The 26,130-nt window shown below is 37.3% G+C and overlaps 1 pseudogene; it reads right to left on the reverse strand.

Annotated features, from left to right (window-relative positions):
- Nucleotides 1-7,472: 7,472 nt before the first annotated feature.
- On the reverse strand, nucleotides 7,473-25,069 carry LOC148045348 (uncharacterized; annotated as a pseudogene).
- Nucleotides 25,070-26,130: the final 1,061 nt, after the last annotated feature.

Below are 26,130 nucleotides of genomic sequence, written 5' to 3' on the forward strand. Positions count from 1 at the left end.
ATAAATTGGAGTAACGTAAGAGAAACAAAGGCTGAGTCTTCCAAATCTCTTGGTTTGCTAATGGTATCTTCCTGTAGAAGGAGATGAAGGCTGATGTTCTTCACTGTGTTCTGGAAAGCCTTATGCATTGTGAATGTTTCATATACATGGGCATACGATCACAACTATGGTTAATCCCTGATAAAATATATGGCTCTAGCATCCAGCCTCTGCCATCCATGTGAAGCATGGATACCAAGAATGAAATCTTCTTACCTTCACTACCGTTCAGAACCGGGAACATGCATGTGTGCACTTTTCTTGTGTGTGGCACTTCTGTGCATGTGCAGAGCATCCATGTTGATGTCTGGGCAGATGGGTGGAGCCTCTCCCCACTGCCACTGCTGCTACCGCTACCACTTTGCCTGAACCAGGGCAAACCGGCAGAATACCACCTCTGATGGATACGTGAATCAAGGCACACTGCACATATAGATGTTTATACACATGTCCTTTCACAATTCTTGGAGGCATATGTGATCAGAATTCTCCAACATAAAAATTCATACATGAATTGAGACCCATGTTGTGCATGGGCTTTCTGTTTATTTATTTGTAAAATCTGTTATGACTTTTTGTTGCTTAAAAAAATACAATAAAAATATGCAGTAAAAAAGAAAAAGAAAACCAACAATAATATCAAAACATCACACACAAAGGGCACTTATACCACGTCCTGTGAATACAGCCAACTTTAATGTCTCATTTAAATAGAGGCAATACAAGGCTATATAAATCTCAGGGCAAATGGTGTTCCAAGGCACAGGCAGCATACCAGAACTTTATGGTTCCCACCAGGTGGGCATTGTTTAATTCAGTGGTTCCCAACGTGGGGTCCACGCCCCACAGGGGGGCAATTTATTTTTAATGGGGGCAATTTGAACCTTGTTTAAACCAAGTTAATGGCCTTTTAGGCTTCCTCTGCATGAGTAGAGTTCACTTTTTGAGTAAAGTAAGAATTAAATGTCACAGAGGGGTCATCAGGATTTTAGAGATGCTTAGGTGGCCAAAAAAAGGTTGGGAACCACTGGTTTCATCAATGAAACCCAGAACTCTGTTAGGCAATGTGGGAAGGGAAATAGAAACAATGGAGAAAAGCAATCCCTGAGATAACCTTATGCTTTGAAGTGCTTTATAGGTTATTTTGAATTGAATCTGGAAGCTTACTGGCAACCAGTGCAACTAATGAAGCAGAAGTGTCATATTGGCATTGCCATCACTTATCCATGACATAACTATCTGTGCTACTGCATTCTGGACAAGCTGCAGCTTCTAAGAGGTACTCATGGATGTGTAGAATGCATTGCAATCATTCAATAATGAAGTGGGCCAAAGCATGAGTGTTTTAAGGGCCTTCTAGTCAAGGAATGGGCACATCTAATGCAAATATAGAACTTTGTGCTAAGTCTCTCTTGATCACAGCTGCCATCTGCTGCTTGAGGGCAACATAACAGATTTGCAAAAAGTAAAGTAGGCAATTTTACTCACATCCTCCAAGCAAAGTAACAACCCACTATTACTTCTGTGTAAGTATATGGTCACATGTATGCATAAAGTAATGAGTAACTATAATGTGATCACACATATTTAAATGCTTAAACATGTTTCCATTTTAGAGTCCTTTTGCAGTGCTGAAGAATGACTTTTCTGCAATTATGTGACAATAGGGTTAAAATGACATGTGTCTTGATACTGTGCAATAAGATTTCAGTGTAAGTCCATTCCATTGAATCTAGAGAGGTAGATATTGATGAAAAAGTTATTATTTAATCCCTTGTGTTGCCTCACTCAATAGGCACTATGTTAATTTCTGTTCCAATTGGATGAGAAATTTGAATTATAGATAGATAGATAGATAGATAGATAGATAGATAGATAGATAGATAGATAGATAGATAGATAGATAGATAGATAGATAGATATTTTTTCATAGCAAAAATATAGAAAATATAGGAAAAAAATGAAAAAAACTAATAATATAAGTCTTCTCATAAGAACAAAAACTGATGCAATATTGGAGTAATTCAAGGAGAATATTCATAGAGGAATTTCTGGAGTGATGTGGTAACCTAGGTGAAGATGCTTGCCTCCAACTCAGAAACTGAGAGTTCAATCCTAGGCAGTGACAGATGCTTCTCTCTCAGTATGCAAACAGAAAATATCTGCTATGAATTCTGTGTAGGTGTCAGGAAGGGCATCCAGCCAGTAAATGCTCAGCTCCATTCAGTTACCCTGACTCCAAGCTAAAGCAAGGGATTACAGGGTGAAATTCTGAACTATTTAGATCTCTGCTTTCAGGAAATAATAAAAGTGGGCTAATCTGAAAACAAAATGTGTTTTAATATGGAGAAAAAGAATCCTCTAAATAAAAAAAAATTCACAGTGGTATGTCTGTACATGCTAGGCAAGAGTTGTGTTTTATAACAAAATAATTATCACAAATAATATCCAAAAGAAAAATGGTGGGACAAGAACAAAATATTAGAATACAATAGTCTGGCATATTGTCTGGATAAAAGGCAAAACAACAACAACAAAAAACAGAACAAGGAAATAAATTGAATAAATTATGCACTTTGCTGAGTATTGTGCTAATTTAGAAATATATTTTGAGTTTTGCAATATAAAATTCTCTTGATGAACATATTTATCAACTACAGGTAGTTCATGACTTACATTTGTTCAAAGTTATACTGCACACACTGAAAAAAGTGCCTTCTGATCATTTCTACACTTACAACCATTGCAGCATCCTCATAGTCATGTGATCAAAATACAGGCACTTGGCAATTGGTATGTATTTATGACAGTTGCACTGTCCTGGGGTCATGGAACAGTCATTTGTAACCTTCCTAGCTGGCTTCTGACAAGCAAAGTCAATGTGGGAAGCCAGATTCGTTTAATGAATGAATGATTCACTTAACAACAGCTGTGATTTGCTTAACCACTGTGGAAAAAAACATAAAATGGGGTAAAACTTACTTAACAACAGAAATTTTGGGCTCAGTTGTGGCTGTAAATTGAGGATTACCTATAACTTAACTTTTGAAGCAGACAGAATTCATCAATTCTCACCAAGTAGCTTTAATTTATGTTTGTTCTTTGACATCATCTTCATAGCTTCTTTATCACCAATAGACCCTCCTCACATATACACACCAGTTCTTCTCTTCCCCTTTTTCTGTCTTAAAAGTAAAAAACAATGTTTTGGCCAACACAGTTTCCAAATAGTCAAACATCTCATCACAACTCTCAGCTACTCATTACTTCACATTTTCAAAGCAAAGCAGTGCCAGTGTGAAAGCAATAGGCAATCACTTTTAAATATGATTTTAATATGACAAAATAAATCTAACTCTGTACTAGGCAGGCGAGTGGCAGGGGATAACATGAGCAAAGGGAATAAAAAGAGCTCTGAAGAGCCCATACCAGTTGCTAATACTTAATCTCTTTAAATAATGAATTAGCTGCTCATATCTACTGTCGCTGCTAAGAGAAAGCACTTTCTTTGTAGAGTGTAGTAAAGCTTGAATACCCATGAATTATTCAATATAAAGTGTGCCACTTAAAATGCCCTGATATTGGAAGGCAAGTGTAAGATTATCTTTTGTCTGTCAGAAAGCATTGCTCCCAAGCTACTGAGACTTGAGGGGCTAAGAAAGGGAGCCAAGATACATCAGGCCAATTCAAGGTGTTACTGCAGTTCAAAGAACTTATCTTATTTAACCTGACCTTCACTCAGAAGTTGTGCTAATACTTCAGAGCTTTCTTCCTTTCTCCACTCCCATCGTCTTCCCTCTGCACAATTCTTTCCTGGATTCTGCAATTCCAGCATAAAGTACCGACAAATGCATACATTTAGTGATGCAACAGAGCAGTTTCAAGATTTTGTTTGCTGTCCCCCCCCCCTTCTTTTCATCAACTCCCCTTTCCTCCTCCTTCGGCATAGAGTACCAGCTATTGATCTGCCAGTCTTGCTTACATAGAGAAATGTATTTTCTTACTCAGGTTTCTAACAGCTTCCAGAGCTAAGTGATGACCTTTCTTGTGCAAAAGAATTTGTAATCCACAAAAGGGGGGGGACACACAGTTGAGTGCATTGAAGCTTGATAGTGATAAGCTTCATCTTCCCAACAATCAAAGGTTCCAGCCAATCCCTATGTATCCCATGAGCAACTCTATTAGATAGAATTGGGTTGATTGTACAGTAAACATGCATAGATTTGTATTGAAAGTAAGATATACAAGGGGGGGGACTACAAAACAGGCATCTTGTGAAAACCATAACTGCTGTCTGCATTCAATATCATGGTATTTGCATATCTTACTATGATTTCAGTTTTAATTCCTGATTTAATGACTAGGTATCTCTTAAAATATTACTCTGTTTGAGCATATCATATCTTACAAATGACCTTGTCCTATCCTCATTTTTACTTCTTTACATTAGATTCACATCTTCAAATTCAATAATTTCAATTAATTCCCTTTGCTCCTGCTTACTTTCATGATAGACAGTTTGGTGTAGTGGTTAAAGAGATGGTTAGAAACTGGGAGATCATGAATTCTAGTCCTGCATGAATCAATTTGGGTGACCCTGGACCAATCACTTTCTCTCAGCCCTAGCAAGCAGGCAAATCACTTGTGAAAATGATGCAAACAAAAATGCTTTTCCAAATAGTCCCCAGTAAACAGCTGAAAGGCATTTCAAGTTTAGTTCCATAAAGCAGCATCACCTTAATGACGCTTTTCTAAAATTTGGCAAATTTAGTTGGATGTTCAAACCAGAAATTGAACATTGTTTTGTTTGAGATTACTGAAATATGATGACATTCTGATCATCTCTAAAGTAATAAGAATTGCCTTGAAGTCTTAGTGATGAGAACTGTCTTTGCCATTAGAAGAATCATCCCTAATCTAACGGACTCCAGATAATGTTGGGACTACAATATATGGGATTTGCTGGGTAGAATTTACAGGAACCTATGACTGAATTCATTACCAGGTTAAGAAGGACTGTCTTAGAAAAAGGCAATCAGAGTCCGGCTAATAGTGCTACCATACTATTGCAAGAAATAATGTAGAGTTTTCTTAAAAGGCCAAAGAGGTCATCTAACCATGATGATCTTAATGGAAAACAACTTGAGACATAAAACAGGCTTTCTGGTTAGTTCACAAATTAATACATATTTAAAATACACTATAAAATCTAGGCAAACTGTAATTAAAATTTAATTTTTTGATGGCTGGATGGGAAGATAGGCATTTTTTAAAGTCTTGCATGAGTTAAAAATGACTTGGTCCAGCTTCAAAAAGACCTTAAAGATATCCCAAGCTCTGTTTATGATAGAAGTCTGTTTCTACTAGGCTCTTCATAGTAGTAAAGAAATGTGGATCTGGTCTGTGTTTGAATCACTAGTATTTAATTATTAGTCTATAGTAGAAATTCCATAAAAAGTGAAGTCTCCTTCAAGTCATGTCCAACATGATTTCATGGATCCAACATTATATTTCCTGGGAATAACATGAAAAGGGTTTGCTGTTATATTCTTCTGGTTTTGGTTTTGATTTTTGCTTTTGTTTTGTTTTGCATTCTGATTTCATTTGATTTCTATAGACATTCATCTCAGCAAATGACGCTGGGAAACTCACAATTCAGAAACATACATTATAATTAAAATCTTTAAAACATTTTAAAACAATAAAACCCATTAAAACCCTAAAATATTAAAACACCTAACTTGAGTACGTATAAACCAAGACATCTGACTTGTTAACAATATAGCTAGGAGGTGAAGCCTTTGGTATATGTCCCTGCTTCTTCTTTAAAGCTGGGTCTTTAAAGCTTTACAGAAGACTAACAGGCACCATATTAATCTCTGAAGATTTTTGTTATAAAAATCTCAAATGGATTACTCAAGTGGATTTTTTTTAGCTTTTGGTTTGGGAAATGATTTAAGATGGACAGTAGCAGAACCCATGAATTAGATGCCATTAAACAGCCAGGTGTCATACTAGTTTAATATGTTATTTATTGTCTTAAACAACAACATGTAATCACAGCTGCTGGTTCTTTAGCTGATGTTGGCCTTCATGTGCATCAAATTCTTCCCAAGCACCTAAAGTAAAGGTAAAGTTTTCCCCCATCCAGTTATTTCTGACTCTAGAGGGTGGCGCTCATCTTCATTCCTTAGTTAAAAGAGCCGCCATTGTCCAAAGACATTTCGGTGGTCATATGGCCAGCATGACTATACGTGGAGCTACATGGAATGCTGTTACCTTCCCAACAAAGTACCTATTTATGTACTCGCATTTGCATGCTTTTTTGCTGCCAGGTGGACAGAAGCTGGGACAAGTAATGGGAGCTCACCCCATCACACAGTGCTCGAATTTTGAATACAGGCTGTCAGCTTTCCAGCTGGCAAGCTCAGCATCTTTAACCACTGAGATATCACACTAGAATTCCAAGCACCAGTGATGTGCGGTGAGGTTTATGGCTGGTGAGGCACTGACACAGTGGTGAGTTTCAATTTTTTTAGACTTGTGGACTTCAACTCCCAGAATTCCACAGCCAGGCATGCTCAGTTCCAATTTAAAGCGACAGCATTTGTTTTTCTCCTTTGAGAAAGAAGTTGCCTTCTTTCTTTTTCTTTTTCTTCTCCCTTCCCCTCCTTCCTCCCTCACCCCCTTCCTCCCCCCTCTCTCAAACACACACACACACACACACACACACACACACACACACAGAAGTTGGATTGGAGGGAGAGCACCAGCGAGGAGACCACAGGAGGAGGCAGGAAGCCAGTCAAAGAGCCATACTGGAGCACACACACTTTCCCCAGCCCCGGAAGGATCCAGCCCAGCTTCACTGATTACAGGTTTGAAAAGGCAATGAGGCTATGCTTGCAATCAAACTACACTTGGGGAGCGAGAGCATAAGCGAGCCATGGTCCTTCCCTACAGCCTTTGCCCAAAGCCCTGCACCAGGAGGATGAAGTTTGAATTCCTCCCCCTCCCTCTGACCCATACATACCTTTTCCAGCTGCTTCAAAGGGGACTTAAACTCTGCTCTTGCCTCAGGTCCTCTGAAGAAGTGCGCCCAAACGAGCGCCCTCTACTATTAGGCAGGAGAACTGTGTGCCTCACCTTTGTCAGGAACTTTTAGGATTTTAACCCTTGCTTAATTCTGCTTGAGTGATCATAAAACGCCTAAAAAGACAAGATGAGGTACGCAGTTCTCTTGCCTCAAAGTAGAGGCCACTTTTTAGAGGCTTTTTTAAACACTTAAACAGAGTCATCCACGGTGAGGCAGCAACTAGCTCAGCCTGACCTCAGCGCTCACCTTTTTCCTTTTATATTTTTTTCTTTTCATGATGACAGGGGTGAGGCTGTGCCTCCCCTGCCTCACCTGACTGCATGTCACTGCCAAGCACTTAGGATATCATCATGTATTGGTGCAGTAAATGTGCAGATCCAAGCAATGTGGCCTTTTGTAGTTGGCAGATGGAAATTTTATCAAGGCACAGATTTTCTAAGTGCCATACAAGAGGTTTTGTTATGGCACCCAATGTGCTGATAATCACCGCAACTATCATAGCCAGTTTGTGCCATAACTCAATTTTGAGTTCAGATCTCAATAATTTGTGATTATTTTTGTAATTATTATTAATTATTCAGTTTTATTCTATCACTCCATTCTATTTGAGAAGAAAATTGTCACATTTCTGTTATAGTAGTCACTTATCTCACATTATTTCTGAAAACATTTACAGCTGAGGTTTTGAAATAGGTCTTATTATTCTCTAACTAGGTATAAAAGGCTTCTTAACTAAATCTGATCAGAAGAACTTCTAGTCCTTTAAAATTAAAAAAAACACTCCATAATTTTGCTCAGAAATAGAATGAAAGCTAGTGCAGTCCATAAAATGCAAGTTTAATGTGGTTCATCATTAAATTGCATGTAATAATATTGTAGTCCTATTCTAAACCAATGTACTGATTCTGAATAATGTGTAAATGTAACCCGCGTACAATTTGTTTTAAGAGTATAAATAGGAAGTCTGCAAAATAGGGTGGCACTCGGCAGTGCCAAGTTATCACTATTCGGGTAAGGTTGCAACTGGGATATCAGCCAAAACTGATAAAAAGTCCTTTAACCCACAAAGGTCACTTGAGCATCTGTCTACAATCAGTGCTGAGGTTTTTTGCTATGCAAGTTAGAAAAGAGTATAAAATAACAGATATTTAACTACTGGTGTCAAGAACCAATTCTGGGAGACTGGAACAAAGAAAACAAGGGCAGAGGACAAGGTTTCTGTGGAAACATCCGTTGCCTCAAAAAGTGATCGCAATTTGCAAGAAGTTTTCATCTCTAACCAGACAGCAGATCAATCTCTTGCTAAATAAAACTTAGTTGAGTAATATGCGAGCCAATCTTTAGACTTAGAATGGAAGAAATTAACTTTCCTCATCCTCCTTGAAGAAGAGTTTTAAAAGAGAAGAAATTGTTTAAATTATATTACTACTAGAACAACTCTCCTGTAGCTATATCAGTGCAGTTGTTCCCTTTTGACTGGTTCAACTATCCTTCCTGATTCCAGCTGTCACAGTTCATGCTTTTTGTGTTCCTATTACAGATTCTTTGAAGCATGAGATCAGGTAACTTCATGTCTCCTATACAATTAGCCAATTCAAATTTAAAAGAAGATTTTATTCCAGCCTGACTACCAAAACTGAAAATATAAGTCTGACCATCATTACAGCCTACCTGTGGGTGAAGCATCGTTGGAAATCTTGGGCTCTATTAGAATAATTAGTAAACAAATGGTGATGTTTTGTGATATTGGAAGGTACAGGAAGAAATTGGGGAAAAGATCATACATGCATCCAATACTGTATTCAAAGGTAATGAGAGGACAGTGTTCTTAAAAGGAGGATACTGAAATCAATACAGATCCAATTTTGAACAAATAAGCAGGGACATGCAGTCAGGGGAGGCAGAGCCTCACCACTGTCATCATGAAAAGAAAAAAAATGTAAAAGGAAAAAGGCAAGAGCTAAGGTCAGTCTGAGCTAGTTACTGCCAGAATCACCATGGATGACTCTGCTTAGTGCTTATCTATTTTAAAAAGCCTCTAAAAAAGTGCCCTCTACAGGAGGCGGCAGTAGAACGATGTGCTTCATCTAGTCTGACTTTTTATGATCACTCAGCAGAGTTAAGCAAGGGTTAAAAGCCAAAAAAATCCTGATGTAGATGAGGCACATTGTTCTCCTGCCTCCTCCTGTAGAGGGTGAATTTTTAGAGGCTTTTTTAAGAAGTTAAGCAGAGTCATCTACAGTGACTCTGGCAGCAACTAGCTCAGCCTGACCTCAGCCTTTTTCCTTTTACATTTTTTTTCTTTTCATGATGGCAGGCAAGAGCAGAGTTGAAATCCTCTCTGAAACAGCTGGAAAAGGTACGTGTGGGTTGGAGGGAGCAGGAGGAATTCAAACTTCATCCTCTTGGTGCAACTTTGTGTGTGTGTGTTTGAGAGAGGGGGGAGGGAGCATATTGAGACAGTTCTTTATGCACTACGTAACACTCTAATACTATGCCTTTGGGTCTTCTGAAATTTTAATTATCCAATCATTAGCAAAAACAATGTTTTCAGTAGAATGAATTTCCACTTCTACTTACACCTGCCAGCCAAAATGCTGCTAGTGGTATTGCTAACATGGGCTGAGGAGGAAAACCTAAATTTTCTGAATCCTGGTACAACTCTGTGTGTGTGTGTGTGTGTGTGTGTGTTTGTGTGTGTGTTTGAGAGAGGGGGAAGGAGAGAGGGAGAAAGGAGGGGAAGGGAGAAGAAAAAGAAAGAAGGAAACTTATTTAGCAAAGGAGAAAAACAAATGCTGTCGCTTTAAATCAGAACTGAGCATGCCTGGCTATGGAATTATGGGAGTTGAAGTCCACAAGTCTAAAAAAATTGCTGCCTCTCCAGCCATAAACCTCACCGCAGGTCACTGCAAATAAGTGATTCTTTAATTATGGGCTGAATGTGTTCTAACATTAAGAAACATATAGAAAAAGCTAAATTATTTGTTTTTAATAGTTTTTAATGTAAATAAATAAAAGCCACCTTGCAATATAATTTATAAATCACCATTTATGCTCATTAGTTTACAATGCCTCCAAACTACTGAACACCTTACACTCCAAAGGACCAAACTCTAACAAACATATATGTCTATTTTGTATGGACTAATTTGTACATATATCTGATATATCCCATGATTCAGGATTGGCCCAATATATGTTTCCATTTGAACCAGACAAGAGTGCATGCTCTTCCAAATTCACATAAAATAGACCATTGAATTGGCAGTAAGTGAAACTTACTTTGATATCTCCAATGGGATTTCATCTTCAATTATTTCTAGGATGCTTACCTGCTTTCAAAGCCACAGGCCTCATTGAGGACTATGCTATAAAATAAGGAAATTGGGGAAGGGAAGAAACCATGATTTTCCTCAACCCTGGCAATCTGAAACCATTGTCTTGTTCAGTGAAATGGTAGCGTTGGTGGAGCCGTTTTCAAGCAAAACTGTAGGATAGCCAAGGCTTCATGTATTGTAAATACTGAAAAAAGAGTTCCTACCAGTGGTGGGTTTCAAAAATTGTTCAAACCTACTCTGTGGGTGTGGCCTCCTTTGTGGGAGTGGTTTGCCGCCCATATGACCGGATATGAAGATGCCGATGACACTTGTCAGAACCACCTTAAATTACCTCACACACAGCACTGGCATGCATAAGAATATGATGTAAACTTGTTTTTTTTAAAGGCATCTTTGGTTTGCGTTAAAACAACTTCAACACATGCAATGTTCTGATTGTACCACAAACGCAGTAGTCATCCTTACCTTTCACAGAGGCACTGAGTTTTATAAATATGAGCATGATAGTGTAGAATAATCATATCCAAGGACCAGTGGTGGGTTTCAAAAAATTTTGGAACCTCTTCTGTAGGTGTGGGCTGCTTTCCGGGTCCACTGCTGGAACCTCTTCTAACCGGTTCGGTAGATTTGATGAACCGGTTCTACCGAATAGGTGCGAACTGGTAGGAACCACCTCTGGTTCCTACATGTTACACAGAGGGGACATATATGCACCTGTTCTGGGAAATTCATAATTTGAGATTCATACACCAAACATGGTACAAAGTAATGAAGGGTTAGGCAACACAGAAGAAAAGGAAGGCAGATACAAACAAAATACACCAACAGTATGATGTCCATTCTGTTTTCCTTTATGAAATGGAAACCTCATGAACTTCTTTGCAAAGTATACATAAAGGGAGATGAAAAAAAATGAAAGATAGAAACTGGCTATAATAATAGAATGATAATATTTTTGACAGCCAGTTTTGTGTAGTGGTTAAGGTATTAGGCTAGAAACCAGGAGACGGTGAGTTCTAGTCCTGCCTTAGGCACAAAGGAGTTTGGTAACCTCTCTCTCTCTCTCTCTCTTTCTCTCTCTCTCTCTCTCTCTCTCTCTCTCTCACACACACACACACACACACACACACACAAACAGACAAACACACACACAAACAGACAAACGCACACACACACACACACACACACACACACTGCTAGGAAATTGGAATGGCAGATCGCTTCCAAAAAAACCTTGCCAAAAAACCTGCAGGAAGTTGTTTGGGGATTGACATTGACTTGAAAGCACAATAAAAATATATATTTGGCAATAAGATTAACAACAACAATGGAAAGGAGATTGGAACATGTTTATAGAGACATGTGATTAACTTTACTTCTTTCTCAGTACCAAAAGGCAGTCTTCATTTAAGCCTTGATGTCACAGTTTCCCTTTACTTTTTCCAACTCATGCTAAACAATTCTTTTTAATAGAAATAAGTACCTACAATATATCTAGAAGACACAAGATTTTGAAAGCTGGCCTAAAGTAAAACTCATCATTTTCAGCTACAGCAATAAGAACAGTGGCCTTTCTGAACAGCGAGATGCTCAGATGGAAAAATAAGATTTTTAATTGAAATATGTTTCACAGGAGATATTTGCACCTTTTGGGCACCAAGCCGCTTTCCATTTTTATGAAGTTAAACAAATACAGGCAACATTTTCTTTCTTTTCCAAAGAAACTGTTTGTGTAATTATGAAGCGTATGAAAAAAGTTCATAGCAGAAGGATAGGATAAAATAGTATGGACTTCTGTTATGAACACCTTTCCTGCCTTTTAGAAAGTACACTTATTGCTAATTAATTTTTCTTAATTGGTCTCTTTTTTTCTGCTGATGATCTTCTTCTATCCAATATGTGACTATATTTTCAGTCTGTTGCATTTTTAATACTTCTTAAATACTGAAAATAACACATTTCCATTTTTGTTGCTCAATTTAAAACTACACTGAAAACAGCTCGAAGGAGATATAAAGTGGAAATCCAGCAATATAAATGGATCTTAAGAGAAAGATGGATATTTTTTTAGCAATATCACACTGCCTTCTAGATCAGACGAGGGGAATATATTCTAAATGCAGATTTTGAAGAACAAAGAAACTACTCATGATACCATATACAACTAGATGTCTGTGAGCTCATCCTAAAGCAAATTGCACATTTTAGTCATTAAAAGGGACTCCTTGCTATAATCCCATATGGAGGAACAGCATTGGGACCTAGTCTGCCCATTTTTAAATTATTCTTTTGTAGAATGGTCTGTTTTTAGTTCTGCTTTTCTGAGATCACATTGAGAAAAGCAACCAATTAGTTGTGACATGGCAACACATGAAGAAGAATTTGTGTCTTTTGGCCTGCAAAAATAGCCCAGTAAGAACATTATAATATTTATTCCATGGACTGTTGATGGAAGTAGAACATTCCTTTTTACCTCGTATCCTGTGCACAGAACTGCAGCAAATGGAGAGCTTTTTTTTTTTTTTTGGCATTTGGAAGCCTCATTTGGGCTTCACAGTTAATAATTTTATTTGTCATTACATATAGATATAGATATAGATCAGAGGTGGGTCCAGATCAAGGAACTAGCACTAGATCGCCGCGGTTCTCAGGGACTGGAGGAACTGGCTGGCAGACTCTGTCTCTTTCTGCACACATTGCCGGAAGGCATAATGGCGTGCGATCCTGGAAGGGGTAGGCGCATAGTGATTTTTAAAGCCCGCCATTAGTTTGTCCCAGCCAAGTTTGTACAAAGGCCGGGGTGCTGCGAAAGCCCGGAAAGTGCCGAACATTTTGGGGCCGCAGGCGCTGAGGAAAAAACTGCATTTTCGAGTTTGCAAGTAGCTTTGTCAGTTGTTCGTGATTAAAAAGCACTTGAACCACTCCAGGAACCCGGCCCACATGTCACCAGAGGTTCTGAAAGGAGCGAAAGGAGGCATGGAGGCCATTGTTCGAGCGGGTAGTATTTGTTCTCGGTTGCAAGAAAAAAATATTTTCTATGTTCTCTGTTCTAGGCTGTTTAGTCAGGGCCTCAAAATCCCACCTTCATTGCCAGTGAAGTGAACCAAAGGAATAATGAGGCAGGAGGTGCCTGAGGTAAACTAAACAGGGTTTATTGCAAACAGAGAGTCAGTACAACGGTAGGTAGCGATTCAGCACCTAGCCCTGCTTGACAGCTATTTATATGGAGCTGTCAAGCAGGGAGACCAATAGGCGCGCATCTGACAGCTCATGCTTAGCCAGCCGTGTCTTAGCCAATCAGGCGCAGCTTGGCTGTTGCTGGCTGTCAGTCATAAGCGCGAGGACAAAACAGAACCGGTAGTGAAAATTGCGACTGGATCACCAAACCGTAGGGTGGCAGGCTTGCCACGCCCCTGAACCAGTTCCCCGGTCACCACAGCATATTTTTTTTGCATTTTTAATCTTCTGTGCATGCGCAGACCTATTTACAGGCAACTGTGTACCATGCACACCAAACCGGCAGTAACACTGGCAGCAACCCACCCCTGATATAGATATATATGACACAGATACAATGTGTGAAAAACCCATTTTATATATTGGGCAAAGTGCCCCTCATAATGAATTTCAAAGCATGAAACACTCTTTGTTGGATTTGCCGAAACAGATCAAAGTAGTCATCTCTCTGGAATTTATTCTCTGTTCCTGAAAGAGAACTGGGTTAAAAATCAATGACTGCATATGCAACCTATTCATACCTTCAGCGGGAATGAACGACTGATTGGTGCTTTCAAGTTCCTTAATATTCTCTAGATAAGTTCTTTTTAATGTGCAGCTCATTGTTTTGTATTGCAAATGACTCACAAAAGGACATGATAATCAAGATTAATTGCTTCTCTGTGGCAGTCTGAGATGTTGCATTTATACAGTCCCTGGACAGTGGCAAATCACACCTGGAGGCAGAACATTAGATTAATTGCATGATGCTTTAATCCTTTCTGTTCTATGATTCTACATAGTTTCTTGCTCTCTAATATCAAATTGTATCTTTTCAATGTATTAACATATCACATTTGCAATGGGACCGGTAATATCTGCACATTATTGATTTGTTAGCACATTTTTTTTTATCTTAGGAGGGCAAAATAAAGCTAACCTGGTGGTGTTTGGTTTTTTCCTCCTCCTCTATGGTTACCTTTGCTTTTGGGATGCGTTTGATTAAATACATCATCCCCATCTACCAAATCATTTCCTTCAAAGTGCAGAATAGAGAAGGGATCATTCAATGACCAACTATTCTGCTACCATTTTCTAATTCTATTCTAATTCTCATACTGCTACAATTATGTAGCTAAAAGGGTAAAGGCTGGGATAATGAAAACCCACATTGTTTGAGATTGTATTAGTATTACTTCCAGTACCTCTGGAAAGTTCTGGCCTCTTTTCATATAGAAATATATATAATAACATAAATTGTTTCTCTCTCTCTCTCTCTCTCTCTCTCTCTCTCTCTCTCTCTCTCTCTCTCTCTCTCTCTCTCTCTCCCTTATGCCTGCTTTTTATTCTATTTTGCCAATTACCTTTTTCCGATGCTTGTGTTGGTATCTTTTTTTTTCTAGCTATCCTGAATGCTGTGTGAGCTTTCTCTGATCTGAATATAGGAACTGGGTGGAAACTAAACTGGAAATTACCCAAGTCATTTCCCATTTTCCATGACCACTTTCTCCCACTACAATTTCCTCAAGTGAAAACAGGAGGTAAAAATGTTTCACCAAGGTTTCATTGGCTCAAAAACATGTGCACAGGTTTTCTGTAGTTCTGAGGCTATAAACAAAATGGTCTTGCAAACTGCAAAGCAGAATGAAAGCATAATCAAAACACCTTAAGAGAAGACGGAAATATGTACTTCATTGGAAACTTATATTTCACATTCCATATCTGATTTAGCAATGGTTTCCATCTGTCTGGCTTGGAGAGGTAAGGGTTGAGAGGGAAGCAACCAATGATTATGGTATTTCCCCTCTTCTTAAACCATCCCTGAATTCACAAATATAGAGATCCTTGAATGAAACTCATGCAATACCACATACAGTATATGTTGTGAATATGCATCCAAATCTATTCATTTATAATGATATAAAACACATTTTCTCTGTTTTTTTTTTCTTGAAATGATTAAGGGAGCTATGAAAAAATAAGTTCAACATAATACAGTAGGATATTTTAGATTGGGAACAGGTAGAGGCTTGGTCTTTCTACCAAGGTTAATTTTACACGCATCCTAAACTTCTTCAAAGAAAAACCAGAAAGTCCAGTTGCCTCTTGAAAAAACATCTTTGGGACAACCATGACCTGGATGACTGAGAATCTCCAAAGACACTTAATTTTGCACTCCTAGATAGATCACCATGAACACAAACTTAATTGAAAATGAGACATATTCTGGGTACTATCACTGTGGAACAATACTACTATATTGTCAAAGTCATCTAATATGTAATCCTATTCTTCGTTATTGAAATGTGGAATTTCTTCCCATCTACAATGGGCATCACTCTGCTAGATTCCCATGATACCAGCAAGCTTCTGTATCAAATAAATTTTCTGGTTTGGCATAGAAGGTGGCATAGAAAGAAGTTGTAAGAACAGCTCAAGGAACTATCTAGGAATTGTGAGGTAGGCAATTTTCTGTGAGAGGCAAAGTGCAATGGCACTTTGCTACCATTTGTATACGCTCTATGTGTATGTGAGTGTGTATGTTTAAATGAATGAGTCTCCCTCTTTCCTGTGAAGTAAAAGTTCCATTATACCTAAACATGTCACGACATTTTAAAACAGTAAACAGTTTTGTTTTTCCTTACTATTAAAACAAGTACAATAAGACAATGATTAGGATGTGAGCGTATCTCAGTCCCAACTTGGTTCCTTAAGTAAAAATGATCCTCGACTCCAGTCAGTGTGAAAGGTTTACTTTACTAAAAGCCAAGTGGATTACAGTATAGCAAAGCCAGAATTGAAGTTCACAGTTTTTCACACACCAAATTTTCCTGGTTAACTTTCCCCATCGAGTTCCTCACAGTTCCTCCCTGAATTAATTTTGAATAAATTGTTTTGCGAACTGTCTCTTCAACAGTGGGCTGGTTGGTGAGCCATTGCATTCCATTCCCAGCACTTTGACCTTAGATAGTGTCTCTGGAAGATACAATGAGTAGTTCATCTTTTCCCCTCTCAACCAGCTCCCTCCCCACCCCCCACCCGCATAGTTCATGGCAGACCGGCAGCTAGTGATTGCAAAGTTTAAGCATATGAGACAGTTGACAGTTCTGACAGTATTGATGTACAAAGTTCTGATTGGAAATAAATTCTTACAGTACCACATTAGTAAGCTGGAGGAAGGTCTACTGAGTATTGGTGAGGTTGGCAATGGTAAGGACGCTTGTAGGGAGGCACAAAAATGTTTCTGAGGATTTGGAGGATAAGGCTAGTGGTTCACTGAAAGTGTCAGACTGAGCTCTGTTTTTGCTGAACCAAAACTAGCCAACCAGATTTTTAATTGAGCTACAACTGGGGGACGGAATGCAAGGTCAAAAGACTCATTCTGAAATTCCATTGTATGGAGACCAATTTTGAGCTGATATGAGACTTACAAAAATAATTGCATAATAGTACCACAAATATTTATTCCATAATCCCTACATTCAGTGAGACCTGATCATTCATCAGGACGCTTGCATTTATACCTCTGGTGAGAAATAAAGATGACTACTTTTTAAACTTGGCAAGGCGGTGGTTGATCTTGGCCCCCATCCTTTAGTTTATGAACAAACCTTTGGCACTGGCTCTTATGTAAACATAAAGTTTTTGCAGAAGAAAGGAAAAATGTCACCTTCTGATTGAGCAGCTTTCTTTTTCATTTTTCAGAAGCTGTTTGAATTGCTCTCTTCATTTTGAGTAATCTCTCTTCTTCATGATTCCTACAATGAACAGAATGATAGCTTTGTAGGCTGACCTACTTCCACAAGTGCAATGCCAGATTTCTTATGCTTCGAAACATCCAAAGCAATACTACTAAGTACTATTACTAATTACGTAGTAATCAGCTGCTGCATTGTCTATTCTCATTTGAATTTGTCTTGCTTTTGACCTAACTCCAGGAAAACAAATAGCAAAAAAGGGGGAGAGAGAATCAGAGAGATAAGCCCATAATACCTTATATAAGGCAGAGAAATCTTTGTTAACTGACATCAATCAAATACAATCTTCGAAGGAAGAGAGACTGTTTGATCTCTACAGCGCTGTTTTGAGAAGACAGAATGCACTTCTGGGATCTCACTTTATGCCTGGGGTTAGAAGAGTGTCAGTTTTTCTTGATAAAATGAGATTAGAAGAATCTCTCTTTTTTCCCCTTCTCCTCCCCCTCCACTTCCTATGGACAAATCTGTCAGATGTCTTGTCCTCCTGTAGGGAATTTGGATTCTTTCAGTTCTGCAAATGCTATTCTGCCTACTCCAAATTTTCTTGCACAAGTAGCTGAATGGCCTTTGTTTTATTCTTGCTGGTTTCGTGAACACAGCAACTATGAGTGTAACATTCAAATAGCCATATATTGATTATGCATATGTAGTATAAGCCTTAATGCTCCAATTTGAGTTTAATCATAATGATGTTTTTTTAAAAAAAAAAACTTATTTTGATTATAAGTGATTTAACCCAGATAGCAAAACCATCACTTTCAATATCTTAAACCTTTTCTACCAACTTGAATTCGATGAATAGGACAAGCATCTTTGTGGATACTATTCGTGGAAACTTTGTGCTGAACAAAAAAAATCCCACTTTCAGAATTTACCTTAAAATTGCATTAATATAAATTTTAATGCTTTTTATTAATATATTTAAAGAAGTTAGGGATTTTTTTTCACTAGACATGAATAAAAAACATTTTAACTCAGAGCTGAATCCTTGATCTGCTTTGCTTAGGTTTTCACTAGAGAAAAAAGTGAGGGACATTTTTCTTTTTTCAATGGGAATATTTGTTCTTTCGTTCACTGACTTATTTATTAGATTTATATCCTGCCTTTCCTCTAGGTGATCAATGTATAGTCCTTTGGAAACTTCTTAATATCTTAAATAAATATGGCTTGCAAAAATGTGTTGTATTTGGAGCACTTGTAGATAGTATTCCAACTAATCTCTTCCTCAAAGTTATTGTGTTATTTTCTTTCTAGCTCAATTTTTCTTTTTCTCCAAAAATGTAATTTTAAATTTTAATAGTTTCCCCCTATTTTTTCAATTTTTGAATAATGGAGAGAAAAACTGTAGCTGAAATTCAATAAAAATAAATACTCTCTTAAACAAGGAAAAGTGGTTTGGCTTGGCCTTAGCCTATTTAGGAATCAATCCTTTCACATATCATGTATTTTATAGCAATTTGGAGCACAACAGAATATGATTATTCCTATAAAGGTATTTAAATTCTTCTGTCTCTTTTTCCTTTTCTCCATTCACATATGAGTGTTTGAAACAAGCATTATGAGCTGAAATTCAAAATGGCATAGTTATGAACCTAGAAATACGTTACCCAGAATTACAGCTGTTCAGAATTTTGTGGTATAACTTTCAGTTCCAAAGACATATCAAAAGGAATGACTAGTCCACAATATGTCTAATGAGTATTTTGAAATACATTGAAAAATAAGTATTTAAGGGTAGAAAGTCTTTTAAGATATGAATTTAATTTTGTATTTAAATATGAGGTTTGGGGTCTTAACCTTAGGCTACACAGAATCAGTTCTAAGTTGCTCATCTGTGCAGGAAGGCTTCAAACCTCATAAAGTCTTTCAACAGTAGCAGTTGAAAGATATGTTTCAGATATTTCAGCTAAATACTTGTCTGTGGATGGGAGAAAGAATGGATATCTGTATTATCCAGATTAATTTTACAAATTGATACTTCACTTTATAGGCAATTCATTTTAAACAGGAATTATTAATTTTGTTAATATTACTGTAAACATTTGTCATGGTCCTGGGTGAAATATATATATATATATACACATATACATATACATATACATATACATACACATACACATACACATACACATATACATACACATATATGTGTGTGTATGTGTATGTGTATGTGTATACATATATATTCTTGTGTATTTATTTATTCATTTATCCTTTTTTGCATGTGCATTTGATTGTATATTTGGTAGGTGTAGACTAGATAAATTCCCATTCTTATACTGTAATTGAGATCTGGTCAATCTAGGTTTAGTACTAGTCATGAATAGATTCCAGATGATGAAAACCTTTTCCATATATTACTCCATTTTCAGATAATGTTATCCTTGCCTTTCAGATTTATACTTTCATTTAATTTCTCTTAAATACACAAACACATTTATCCCTCATCCCACTGAGATCTCAAAGAGGAAATTACAATGAGAATACCCTGAGAAATAGGCATAAAACTATTTCCCCTACCCATCTTCACAAAACCTGCCTATTTTGACTAGCCAGATGCAGATAGCCCCCAAATCTGAGACAGCTGGTTGAGCAGCCTCCAGGGCAAAGCAGCTCCAAAAAGAATTTCTTCACCATGTACATCCAGAATCTCTGAGCTAATTATCAGAGTTGAGATTCTTAACTTAATCATCACTCCTCAGTCTCGAGAGTGTGAGAGAATCAAAGAAATAACCCCTGCCTTGTTGGACTGAGCACGCAGCAAAAGAGCAAAAGTCCAATGCAATTATCAGCTGAGCAACCTTGTGGTTGTGATGCTGAACATTTCCCACAGGGACATGAAATTAGCTGAAATTCAGACCAAAACCACAATGTTAAAGAAAAGGGGGGGCTCATTTGCAGAAAGCAAAGTGTTTTGTTCATTAAAAAGTTCCGAAGAGAGCAGAAGGATACTGCTTTCTTTGTTTTAGCATCAATTTGAACTCAGGTTCTTCTTACATAGTAAGAATCTGCCTTTCATTGTACATGAACATTAGGAGGAAGACAGCTAGTTATTTCACCAGATGACAATGAAGTCTGTGCAAAGCACATAGAATTAAAAACAAACTTCGATGAAATGTATACAATATTTTCTCTTTATCACCCTCATTAACTTTCAGTTTGACAGGAAATCCTACCACTTAATTACCATTAGATTTTTAAAACTTTCTAGAAGATTTGCAAGCAGTCCAATCCATCATAGTAAACATTATTGGGTAGAATTTCTTTGTAGAAAATCAGTTTTGCTTAGTTGTTAAAGATTCTGGGCTCCAACATGGATTCTAGTTCTGCCATTGGTACAAGCAGATAAGTGACCTTAGGGCAGTCTTTCTCCTTCAAGCCTTAGAAAGCAAGGAATGGCAAATCACTTCCAAAGAGATTCCCATGAAAATTGCAGGAACTTGTGCAGGCAGTCAACAAGAGTCAAGGTCAAAAAGATGATGATAGAAGATGATTGATAGATAATAGATAGATGACAGAGAGACAGAGAGACAGATAGATATAGATGAGATAGAGAGAGATGATAGACATACATACATACATACATACATACATACATACATACATACATATATATATGAAATAGAAAAGATAGATAGATAGATAGATAGATAGATAGATAGATAGATAGATAGATAGATAGATAGATAGATAGATAGATAGATAGATGATAGATAGATAGATAGATAGATAGATAGATAGATAGATAGATAGATAGATAGATAGATAGTGGGGGCTGTTTTGAAGGTTCCTTCAAAATTTCCATATGTTTCCATAGAGGGAATTAGGGAATCAACACAAGGTAAAGTTGATCTGGATGGTTGGAAAATACAATCTTAGATAAATAGTCATTTAAAAAAAAAAAAAAAAAAGTCATCTACCAAAATGAATTTTAAGTGGCTTGGAGAAAGTCAGCATTAAATTGTAGTGTCTGATAAAAAATACTACCTATCTGAATGAAAACTGTTTTTGGAGTTATAGAAAAAATAAACTGTACTGTTAGGAAACTTTTATTTCTATGTTCCTTTGCAAATGTTAACCTAGAATGATATTTTTTTTCTTTGCAGAAGAAATCACAATGTACTTACTACTATATCCAAACTACCTGGGAAAGCTTAGGTAGGAGGGCATCAGTTCAAATACTGTGCATAGAAGAGAGAGCAAAGAAAAGAAAAGAAATATGTTACATACACAAATCTTTAAACATTTGAGGCTTACATAATCCAATAAGTTCCAAAACTAAAATTTAAATAAGAGTTGTTCAACCTTTCTAAGGCTGAAAGGCACATTTGAAAGTTGTAAATAGTGGTTCAGAACAAAGGAGAGGGATGTCAAACCAATTCAAAGTTTAATTGAAATAAATATAATAAAAATAAAATAATTAAAAATGCTTCATATGATTGCTCTTTGTGTATATGGTAATGTTTCCCTGCTGTCACATTAACAATTACAATAATAAAATGAAGTTATCCAACATAAAACTGTTTCTTGGGTATAAAGATATTTCCCTTCCTTCGTGTTAAAAATTGCAGCAGTCTCTAGGTGGATTTCTTGAAATAAACCTTTGGCCATAGATATATTTCTGATCTGAATACTGAACGCTTTTTCCATGCTAGCACGACCAACATTCAGAACAATTGTCAAGGCTTCAGAAGGTCATTTGCTATAACATCTACTGACCTAAGTCTGTAATAGAAACAAGCCAAGTGTGTCTTGTATTGCTAGAAAAGGAAAAGGAAGGGGCATATGAAACAGTTTGGTTCCAAAGGATCAGCTATAATATTTTAATGGGGAAAAGAAAACAACATTTTGGGACACTTAATACATGCATCACTGTATACCTTAAGCTCTCATGGGTTACCATTCACTTCAATATATGTATGGATAAAGTGACTCTATGTATTATGAAGTGGATTGTGTTCTGCAAAAGTCAATGTGGTAATTATTGAATGAGTCTTCAAAAGGTGAAAAATTAATGACTGTAAAAATAATAATCACTGGATGTTTTTAAGAAGATTAATGGAAAGTTAGATACATTTATAGAGGGGAATAATTTAATGTTGGAACTGTATATAAAGATTGTGTATGCTACCCAAAATCAAAAGTATTATATCCATGTTTACCAATTTTATAAATAGCTTCATACTTTACATATAGGTTTCCAAGGCTTCATGTTGATCCTTGTAACATGCTACATTAGCCCTTCATCCAATTCAGCAGGGCAGGAATCCCCAACCCCTGGTCTGTGGAGCAGCACCAGGATGCAGAATGCCAGAAACTGGGCCGTACAAACAAGTGAAGCTCCATCCATGGGATGTAAGAGCATATGAAACCAAACACACCTCCAGTCCATGGGAAAACCTCTCTCCATGGAACCAATACCTGGTACCCAAAAGGTTGGGAGCTGATGCAGTAGGTATTCAATACATATTCAGGCTTATGGTGTGACAAAAGTTTTATATCCACGTATATTCATTCAAACATGTAGAGATGTGTTCTGATATAAAGGCACGAAATTAGCTGTTAGGATGCAGAGTAAGCACGTTTCTTGAGTGCCATAAATTTTTGAACTTTTGCTCAATTGTGTGCAGGTTAACTGGTGTGGTCCCTAGGCTAATGGATCTAGCAAACTACTCTGGCATTAGTAGCCATATAATGGGGCAGTACATTAACATAAAATAAAAACAAAGACACAGAATACACCTATGGAAATTAGAAGAGGAGGAGACTCATTTTAGTAGTTCACCAGAGAATCAGAATTTAATTATGTTGCCTTGTAGAATTGCTAAACAAACAAACTTATGTTCCTGCTTCCAGATTGCTTCCAAGGAGGGACCACAACTTGCCATAAAATACTATTGAACATGATGGTGGTAGAAGGAAATGCATGTCTGTACTAGACTCCCAACAGACACACCATAAAAGATGTGCATAGGATAAAATGAAAAGAGCAGCCTGAGCTAAAAATGTAGAACTTAAAGCAAAGTAGTTAGAAAGCTGAACAATTAAAATAATTGTAAGGAGCAAAGCATTTTTAAAAACACTGCAAATAAGAAGCACAAAGAAAGCCAAAGGGATGCATAAATTATTGTCATGGGAAGTATTAGGTCATGGTAATATATCAGCATCTTTTAAATAAACTGGATCCACAAACAAGGTAGCAAAAGCAAATACAGCATGTATTATGACTATGCAGGAGACAGCGAATAGAAAGAGGCCAAATGTTCATCATCATCATCGTCATTGTTGTTGTTGTTGTTGTTGCTGTTATGTTAATCTTTGGTGAAATTCACAGCCTTTGGGGCTGGTTGGTAGCTCAACAGCTCGAGTCCTAACCAAGGAGCTAGGAACTGTTAAGGTAACATCAGAGGCAGTGGTGGGTTTTAAAAAAAATTTGTAATCTCTTCTGTAGGTGTGGCCTGTTTTCCGGGTCCACTGGTGGAACCTCTTCTAACCGGTTAGGTAGATTTCACAAACTGGTTCTACCAAATAGGTGCGAACTGGTAGGAACCCCCCTCTGATCGGAGGATATAAGCTGCCAAAGCAGGCAAGGTCATAGAAGATGATGGAATAGAACTTGAGAATGAAGAAATGATAAAGGCAGTAAAACCAGAAGAAGGCTACAAGTACTTGGGGATTTTAGAGGCCTATGACTTAATGCATAATAAAGTCAAGGAATTAACTTCAGCCAAGTACAATCGACGAATTTGCAAGATATTAAAGTCCAAATTGAATGGAGGAACATCATAAAAGCCATGAATACCTGGGCTGTACCTGTGATTCGATATTCTGCAGGAAGAATTGACTGGACCCAGATGGAATCTTAAATTTGTGCACCTCCAGGTATTGCAATGTCAATGAACCATCCTTTTTTTCTTTTCAACTATTGTTATGTCAGGTGTGTTGTGGGCCAAATGCCTGGCAGTCTGAATTCTGAAGTTCCACAAGATCTTGACTTTCTCATTTTCTAAAACCTTCTCAACCTGATGGTCCCAGTGGTTTTTGCTGTACTCAAATCCAAACTTTTGACACAATTTCCAATGAATGATCTTAGTAATGCGGTCATGTCATTGTAGGTAGTCAGTTTGTGAAATGTTGCTGCACCCACTGATCAAGTGGTCGACTGTCTCGTCTTTCTCATTACAGAGGCGACATTTGCTGTTGGTGGTAACATGTTGAATTTTTGCCTTCATGCAGTTTGTGGCTAAGGCTTGTTCTTGAGCTGCCAAAATAAAGCCTTCTGTTTCTTTTTTCAGTAACCAGTTCCAAGTTAGCTTTTGGTCAGCTTTGCCTTCAATACTTTTCAAGTATTGGCTATGCATAGCTTTGTTTTTCCAATTTTCAGCTCGCTTCTCAATGACTTCTTTCTTATATTCAGCTTTTGACTTAGTTGTCTTTAAAAGGCCTCCTTTATTTACTTCCTTAATCATTGGTTCTTCACTTTTCTGGATGTAATCATTCAAGCTCTATTTTTCTTCTTCCACAGTCTGTTTTACTTGTAGGTGTTCTCGATCACCCTCTACTCTTGGTAAATATAATCGATCAACATCACTTTTAAGGTGTAAAGCATGATTCATTGTCATAAGCTTCCTTGTTTTTCTGTCCAAATTGTCCAACTCCATCTGGGTCCAGTCAATTATTCCTGCAGAATATCGAATCACAGGTATAGCCAGGTATTTATGGCTTTTATGATGCTTTCTCCATTCAATTTGGACTTTAATATCTTGCAAATTTGTTGAATGTACTTGGCTGAAGTTAATTCCTTGACTTTATTATGCATTAAATCATAGGCCTCTAAAATCCCCAAGTACTTGTAGCCTTCTTCTGGTTTTACTGCCTTTATCATTTCTTCATTCTCAAGTTCTATTCCATCATCTTCTATGACCTTGCCTGCTTTGGTTGCAATTGTTGCACATTTGTCAATTCCAAACTGCATACCAATGTCTTGGCTAAATTCTTTTGTGCTTTCATCAATAAATTCAGTTCCGCTTTTGTTTTACCAAACAGCTTCAAATCATTCATGTACACCAAGTGCAAGATTTTCAGTCCTTTCTTTGCAAGTTCGTATCCATAGTTCATCCTCTTCAAAATGATTGTCAGTGATAGCATTGAGAGTATAAAAAATAGGGGTGAAAGGAAATCACTCTGGAAAATGCCTCATTTAATTTTAACTTCACCCAGTACTTCTTCATTAGCTATAAGCTTTGTTTTCCAGAGGGGCATTGAAGTTTCCATGAATTTTTGTATGTTGCTGCTGATGCCAAAGATTTTTAGGCATTTCTTGATCCAGCTATGGGGAACTGAATCAAATGCTTTCTTATAATCTATCCAAGCCATGAACAGGTTGGTTTGTCTTTTCTTTGAATTCTTTAGGATTAGCTTGTCAATTAGCAGTTGGTCCTTTATTCCTCTTGAATTTTTGCAGCATCCTTTCTGTTCTACAGGAAGCAAGTTATTTTTTTCCAAGTATCCATAGATTTGGTTTGCAATGATACCAGTAAGGAGCTTGTATGTTGTTGGCAAACAGGTGATTGGCCTATAGTTTCCAAGATCCTTTCCTTTTTCTTTATCTTTTTGGATCAAAAATGTCCTTCCAGTTGTCATCCATTCATCATTTTCAGGTGTTTTTAAGATCTGGTTCATT

Source organism: Thamnophis sirtalis, unplaced genomic scaffold (genome assembly GCF_051295495.1).
Source record: "Thamnophis sirtalis isolate CommonGarterSnake01/CBP01778 unplaced genomic scaffold, rThaSir2_p1.2 scaffold_5, whole genome shotgun sequence".
Lineage (NCBI taxonomy): Eukaryota > Metazoa > Chordata > Lepidosauria > Squamata > Natricidae > Thamnophis > Thamnophis sirtalis.